The following is an 8,007-nucleotide window of genomic DNA, read 5'->3' on the forward strand; positions in this document are numbered from 1 at the left end:
TTAGGACATCACAGCCAACTGCTCGGCATAAGCTTTAAGCATACGGCCATGTGCTCCATTAGGACCTGCTGTCTTGCGAGCATTCACCCTGTGTAGTGGCAGACATCTGTGCTTGGTTGCCATGCTTGATTCAAGGGTTTTTTGGATCAGTGGAACCTTTTTGTGGTCCAACATCATACCATTTTTGCTTAGAGTGTACACGTCAATAAGGAACTGGATTGCAGAGCCCAAAGTTTGCATTTTCGCCCTCATTTTTGGTCATGAGATTTGATACTGTGTTCTGTTTACTACTGCACTTATCTCATATCTTTGTGGAATATGAAAGTAAGATCTTTAACAGGTATTGATCCATATCATTGCGATGGGGCTTGTCCATCTGCTGCAGCTGCTGTTCCTGGGAAGCCTCTGATTCAGAGAGATTTTACTACAGATTGTCCGCTTCTTTTAGCAAGACCTCAAGACCTCAAGACCTCAGGCCGCAAGTAAAGATTGGAATTGGAGTTTGCATAAGAAGATCCTTAAGCTTTAAATACAAATGATCTATACAAGAAATTATTGTTAGATATGTTTTAACATATTTTAATATAGTGTTATGTCACAACACAAGACAATGCATGTCCAAGACTGTGAGAAAAACCTATAAAACCATGGAAAAAGTAAAAATATGTGATAACTACAGTGTTGTCCCCCAAGCGTTGTCCTCCAGTGTTGTCCAGTGGTGCTGCATTAGCGGCAGGGTGAAAAGACATGGTGCTGCTTCATGGGTCTCAAAAGAACCACACGCTGACCTTCACACTTCAAGCGCTAGGGCCTGTATGGGTAGCCCAACAGAGAAACAGAAAGTTTTATCCATGGGTTCCATATTGGCCAAACATATGGATGTCCAGCAGGGTCCCGCTAGGGACAGCGATGGGACCAGGACGGGCTAAACATGAGTCCCATTCAGGGTTTACTCTGCACAGATGGACCGGACCAGACGGCCTAGATGGACCCATGTAAGATTAGGGTGGGCTGTAATGACCGGGCCCATTTGGGAAGCCCAACTGGTTCCCAGTAACAAAACAGCCCACCTAGCCCACGTTCCACCCATGTGAGCCCCACGTGAGCATGCTGGCTGGGATTGTGTTTGGGTGGTAGGTATGAATTGAATCCCCCAACCTCCAACCTCACAGACAAAATGGTTCTTTATTGGTTCTTCACAAAAGGAAATGAGTTTTTGCTTGGTTGAAGGGTTCTTTGGATTGGTGGAACCCTTTTGTAGTCTTATATTGAACCGTTTTTGCTTAGGTGTGTACTAGAAGGTTCAAAAACTTTTTGCCCTTATTTTTGGTCATGAGATTTGATGCTGTGTTCTGTTTACTACTGCACTTATTTCAGATCTTTGTGGAATATGAAAGTAAGAGCTTCAGCATGTTTTGATCCCCATCATTGTGAGTGGGCATGTTATTCTGCTGCAGCTGCTGTTCATGGGAAGCCTTTGAAACAGAGAGATTTCGCTACAGAATTTTGCTTTGCTTCATTTAGCGAAACTTTGTGGGAATGATTCCAGAGGCATCCTGCTCTGAACTTGGTAACAGAATTGACCGGTCCTTGTTAAGACCTGCAAGGTCAAACGTGTTTCCGAATCTGAGATCTTCCGCTTAGGTGGATCTAATCTGCTCATCAGAAGTGTTTTCTACAGACATCTGGGGGCCATGCAGCTTCAAGCACAGAACCAAATACTAACCTGAACTTCATATTCTAATTTTAAAGACCAGGGCAGTTACTAGTAGGCTTCTTTGAGTGTGGGCTGCTGAGAGAGTGTGAAAGTGAGAACTCTATCCTTGAGCAAATGCTGTCTTCTGAAGAACCAATCATAAGGACAATAACAGGGAAAGTAAACCTCCAGAATGATCGAAAGAGGAAAACCCAGCAAAATACTAAAGTAACACCCAAAGAAATGAAAGCTTAAGTGAAAGTTCCAGGTTCCAGATGCCAGTTTTTCAGGGTGCTCCCATGTCTGTGTTACCTTCTGGCTCTCTCCTTTTAGTTAGGCTGTTACAGTCAGATCTGCCGTCAGACACACTCTGATACTACTCAACATCCTCTGTTCTCTAGAAATCCAATCAGAACTAATTCCATCTGTTTACCTTACCTTGTATGGAGGCCAGTGGTGACCGCACAAGGCAGATTTTCATTTGGGGCCCCTCATACCACCACTTAGTACCAGATGCTTCATCATTCCATAAGGAGAAAGAGATATTGTGCAATATGCTGAAGTGTCTAGGCCTTTATCGACCAGGAATTGCGGCAGGAATTGATTAACCTAATATTGGTGGGCCAACTATGAAAATAAATTACGCTTACCTGTGTAATACCATTTTGTTTTATTATTCAATGTTATTTTTTAAATATGTATTTTTTACCATGAAATCTTAGTGTTCTTGGGGGCCCCCTGGTGGTGTTGGGGCCCTAAGCAGCCATGTAATTTGAGTATGCCTTGGGCCAGCTCTGCTTAAAATTGTATGCACGTTATTTTTAATATGAAACACTTTCCTTAGACAACTTCACAAGTCTAATGTTTACATATCCATTACACACACTCCAGCCAGTAGTACCATTCACATTTAACCCATTAAAACCAGACACTGTTCTGAATCTTATAAAAAAAAGATCTTATAAAATCTGAACATATACAACTAAAGTACACCCAGTAAACCCCAAGACATTCATAACATTCCCACAATATTAAACATTCTGTACACATATTTACAATTTACTAGGAGCTCCCGTCCACCAGTGGCACCGTTTTGCCAAATATACACAATCCAGACTGCCCTGTACTCAAAGACAATTGAGAATCAAGCAACACAATATGCTGTTCAGAAGTGTTTAATTTCAGAGTTCAAACTTAACATGAAACAATGTTCAATTCATAAAATAAAAAAAAATACTACTACTACTACTACTACTACTAATAATAATAATAACTCGGAAATGTTCTCCAATCTCAGAGAAAAGGACCAGAATGTATAACAGTAAATCTGAACATTAGGACAGTAAATACATTAAGAACACAATCTCAATCTCAAAAACTGTAGTTTATCTGTTTACTCTGTTCTTCAATGGTCAGGACCCCACAGGACTGACCACCACAAAGCAGGTCTTATTTGGGTGGTGAATCAACCTCAGCACTGCAGTGACACTGAATAGTGGTACGAGTGGATTGGACCCACAGTGCTGCTGGACTGAGAGTAGTCCACCAACCAGGAATATGCAGCCAACTAGGACTAGAGCATGACCAGCAGAAACTGTGCAGCAACACATACAGAGCTTCTGTCTCTGACTTCACATCTACAAGAAGTCGGAGTATCTAATGGAGTGGACAGTAAGTGGACACAGTGATGAGCCAGAGATCATTTCAAACCAGGGGTGGTCATAATATTCAATTTGGGAGATTTTAATTTGCTGAACACACCCTCAAACTCTTAGGTTCACTAGTCTGGTGACAAAGCCCCTGGATAACTGTCTACAATATTTCCTACTAGGTCTTCCAGCATGAGCAATCTGACCAAGCTGATTGATCAGATTAGCACTGAACTCAAAGACCTACATTATGCTGGTCAATTGCTAAGCTTTATCAACCAGCATAACCAGCTTGCTTACCAGTTGGGGTATGTTTTCACCTGCATGAGCACCTGGGTTATAATTTATATACACAATACATGGTGTCCAAAAGAAGAACGCTTACTAACTAGTACTGTTAGCTGAGGTTGTGAGGGTGCACATCATCACTTACTGTAAGCAGTCATATTGTCAAACTTTCCATTTGGGTTGGGGAAGAAAGGCTCCCTGGAAAAGTCATTTAGATAAATTCTGTCAGCGTCAACCTGTAAAATACACAACAACAACAACAAAAAAACAGTTTAGCCAGCTATTTAAGCCATAGCCATTTAACTGTTAGCTAGAGAACTTTATGATTATGATTCATTAGATGACTTTGAACACTGACATTAATTGCTGCACAGTCAAGTCTTTAGATGACATGGTCAGACATTTATCTCTGTGGAGGTACTATGCCAAATGGAAAAATTAATAATGAATCAATTTTTTCATTTTCGGATTTAGCCTTAAACAGTCAGAAATATGACTGAGGGCAATGCCTAATGTCAAGCTGTACTGCTAAGCACTGTAATATGACAAAACAATCTTCAATCTTGTGTTCTGATTGATGCACCATCCTGTTTCCTGTAAAATGAGCTAGTCCTACCCATGTCTTTCCCAACAGCAGCGCTTACACTTACTACACTTACTTACTTACAAACTGCACAAACAGAGCACCAGGGTTGGTTTTAATGGAACCAAAGCTTAGAAGTATAAACACATCTTACACATCAGATAATGCTGGGTGGTAAAACTCTTCTCACAGTCTGAGCAGTGATGCGGTTTCTCTCCGGTGTGAGTGCGTTGGTGTTGTTGGAGGACACTCTGTCTGTTAGTTTTCATTGTGTGTATTCACACAGTTTCTCTCCTGTGTGAATACGTTGGTGCATTTTGAGGGAACGAATATCTCTATAACTCCTCTCACACTCCGTGCAGTGATACAGTTTCACTCCAGTGTGAATGTACTCATGGGTTTGGTGACTACTCTGTCTTTTAAAACTCTTCCCACAGTCTGAGCACTGACACGGTTTCTCTCCTGTGTGAATGCGCTGGTGTACTTGGAGAATACTCTCTCTATGAAAAATCTTCCCACAGTCTGAGCACTGATACAGTTTCTGTCCTGTGTGAATGTACTGATGGGATTGGAGACTACTCTAATGATTAAACCTCTTCCCACAGTCTGAGCACTGATAGGGTTTCTCACCTGGGTGAATGCATTGGTGTTTCTTGAGGGAGCTACTATCTGTAAAACTCCTTCCACAGTCTGAGCAGCAATACGGTTTCTCTCCAGTGTGAATGCGCTGGTGTTTTTGGAGGTAACGCTGTGTGGTATAATTCTTTCCACACTGCGGGCAGCAATATGGTTTCTCCCCTGTGTTAACCTGCTGGTGTTTTTGGAGAACACTCTGTCTTTTAAAACTCTTCCCACAGTCTGAGCACTCATATGGCTTCTCTCCTGTACGAATTGCTGGTGTAGTTTGAGGGCACCACCTCCGCTACAAAATCCTTCCGCACTCTAAACACTGGTGTAATCTTGCTTTCCCCCCCAGATTGTGTCACCTCCTTTGAGGAGAAGGTGAACAAGATCTACCAATCTTTTCCTCCTATCTTCACCCCTACCAAAAGTTAGCATCCTCCTCCTCCTACTACTACTACTTTATCTATTTTGTTCTCTCCTCTTTTTTCCATGCATGATGTCCTACAGCTTCCCACATCTAATCATCCAGCCACCCTTCGGCTAGACCCCATCCCATCTCGGTAGCTTAAGATGGCCTTTCATCTTAAACAGCTTCTTCTACCATCTGCCTTCCAGACCTACAGAGAAGCAAACCCTAGACAGCTTGGACAACTACAGACCATATCTCTCCTCTATATCTTCGAAAAGATCCTTAAATTTCTGTCTACCATCAACAAACTTTCTCTATTTCACTCAGAGCAACCTCCCAGACCTCCAGGGGGTCCACATCTGCTCCACACAGTATGAGCTGTTCCCTGGAGATTGTCTTGGTGAAGTTGCAGATCACCAGTTTACGTTCTCGACTCAAGTTGCAAACCTAACTCTGTCGAGCACAATTCTCCATTACATCATCCTCTTTGATAAGTGCTGCATATATTTTTATTCCCTTTTATTATATGCTGTTAATAAACTGTAGTAACCACGAACCAAGTGTGCAGTGTGTAGTCTGTTGACTAACCAAATACACAGTCCCTATCTTAAAACAGCCACCCAGGGGCTCGTTCAGATCCTTGTCATCTCAAGGATTGACCACAGCAAGTCCTTTCTGGCTAGTCTTCCTACGTGTGCCACCAGGCCCTTCAGACCGCTTAGAGGGGTCACTTGACCTCAATCAATTCACACCAGCTATGGATATTTCACGAGTGGACAGTGAAGCTGTACGTTTGTAAGCTCTGGATAAGAGTGTCCACTAAGTACCATGAACAGTGGATAACGAGGTACCATCTACCTTCTCCAGCTTTGTTTCTGTAGGGAAAAGCGCAGATGTGTTTCTTTACCTTCAGCAGAGGAGGTTCTTGTCCGGGTTTGTATAATAACAACACTTCATCTTCGTCTTCTTCTCTACTTTAGTGTCTTTGGAGAACTGCAGGTACAGGAATAGGACCCTCTACAGACCTTCAGCATAAACACCTCCTCCACTGGAAGTGGTCAGGTTCTCCATGAAGCTGCTCTGCCAGTTTCCACCAAACAAAGCTGGTGTGTCCTAACTGACCGTCTCTCCAGTGTCCGCTCGCCAGCCAGTCAGCGCTTAGTAGCGGCTGCTGCTTTTTTAGTCGTTTAGCTCCATTCCCCTCATGCTTTGAGGACATCTCAAACATCTCAAAACAACAAGAAATGATCTCAAAATAATGAGATAATATCTTACGATAATGATTAGCATGTAAAAACACTGAGATAGCATGTCCAAATAATAATTAGCATCTGGAATTACTGAGATAGTATCTCACAATGACTTAGCATCTAAAATAGTTAGCTAGATATTATCTCAGAATAATGACTTAGCATTCCAAAAACCTGAGATAATATCTCACAATATTGACTTCTCAGAAGAATGAGAATATATCTAATAACATATTAGAATCTGCAAATAATAAGATAGTATCTCCAAATAATGACTTAGCATCTCTAGAATCTTAGATACCCCACAATAATTACTTAGTGTTTCAAAAGCCTGATATAATATCTCTGAATAATGATAAGCATCTGCAAATAATGACTTAAAAATATTAAAACCTTAGATATCTTACAATGACTTAGCATCTCAAAAACCTGGGATAATATATCAAAATAATAATTAGCATCTGAAAATACTGAGATAGTATCTCCAAATACACCTAATACTACTTAGATAGTATCTCACAATAATGACTTAGCATCTCAAAAGCCTGAGATAATATCTCAGAATAATGATAAGCATCTGCAAATAATGACTATTTATAAAAACCATATTAAAAACCTGAGATATCTCACAATGACATAGCATCTCAAAAGCCTGAGATAATATATCAAAATGATTAGCACCTAAAATTACTGATAGCATCTCACAATGACTTAGCATCTAAAAATAGTTCCATAGTATCTCACAATGACTTAGCATCTCAAAAGTCTGAGATAATATCTCAGAATAATGATTAGCATCCGCAAATAATGAGATAATAATAATAATGAGATATAACATAATGACTTAAAAGCCAGAAAATTGACATTTGGATTTTTTTATTTTAAGTGGCCATAATAGGCTTCCACAGACACCTGAGCGAGGTCTGTGGAATTGAGGGTTCAAAATATAGTTTCTCTCAAATATTCGGACACAAAATGAATTTCTCAAGTGGTTCTGTTATGGCTACACTCAAAGAACCATTTGAAGCATCTTTATATTCAAGCGTTGTTTGTAATAGAGAGATGTGGCTGTGAAGAAACTTTTAAGGATCTGCAGAACCTTCACTTGATGTAAAGACAACGCAAGTGGGACCAAGTATGTAGAAGGTGCTCTTCACAAATATTAGCACCCCTGGAAAACATGAGGACAACGGGGTGTAAATGAATCTTTTTATTCATAATATGAACAAAATTGCAATTATGAGAGAAATATATTACTCAAGATTAGGAACACTTGGTCAGCGGTGTGTTACGACGTCCCGTTTCACTGGAGCATGAATATGAGGGCTGGATTGTCTTACTTATAGAAAGGCACCATAGCATTGCATTGCATAGCATAGTTTCTAGCATGGCTGGCGCTACTGTATTCTCTGCCACCTTCTGGCATGGTGTGTGCTTAACTAGCTGAGGAGTTTGTGACTGGTTGACTAAGGGGTTAGCTTATAGCCTGGTGGTTGGTGTGGTGCAAC

The sequence above is a fragment of the Salminus brasiliensis genome, chromosome 25 (genome assembly GCF_030463535.1).
Source record: "Salminus brasiliensis chromosome 25, fSalBra1.hap2, whole genome shotgun sequence".
In the NCBI taxonomy this organism is placed as follows: Eukaryota; Metazoa; Chordata; class Actinopteri; order Characiformes; family Bryconidae; genus Salminus; species Salminus brasiliensis.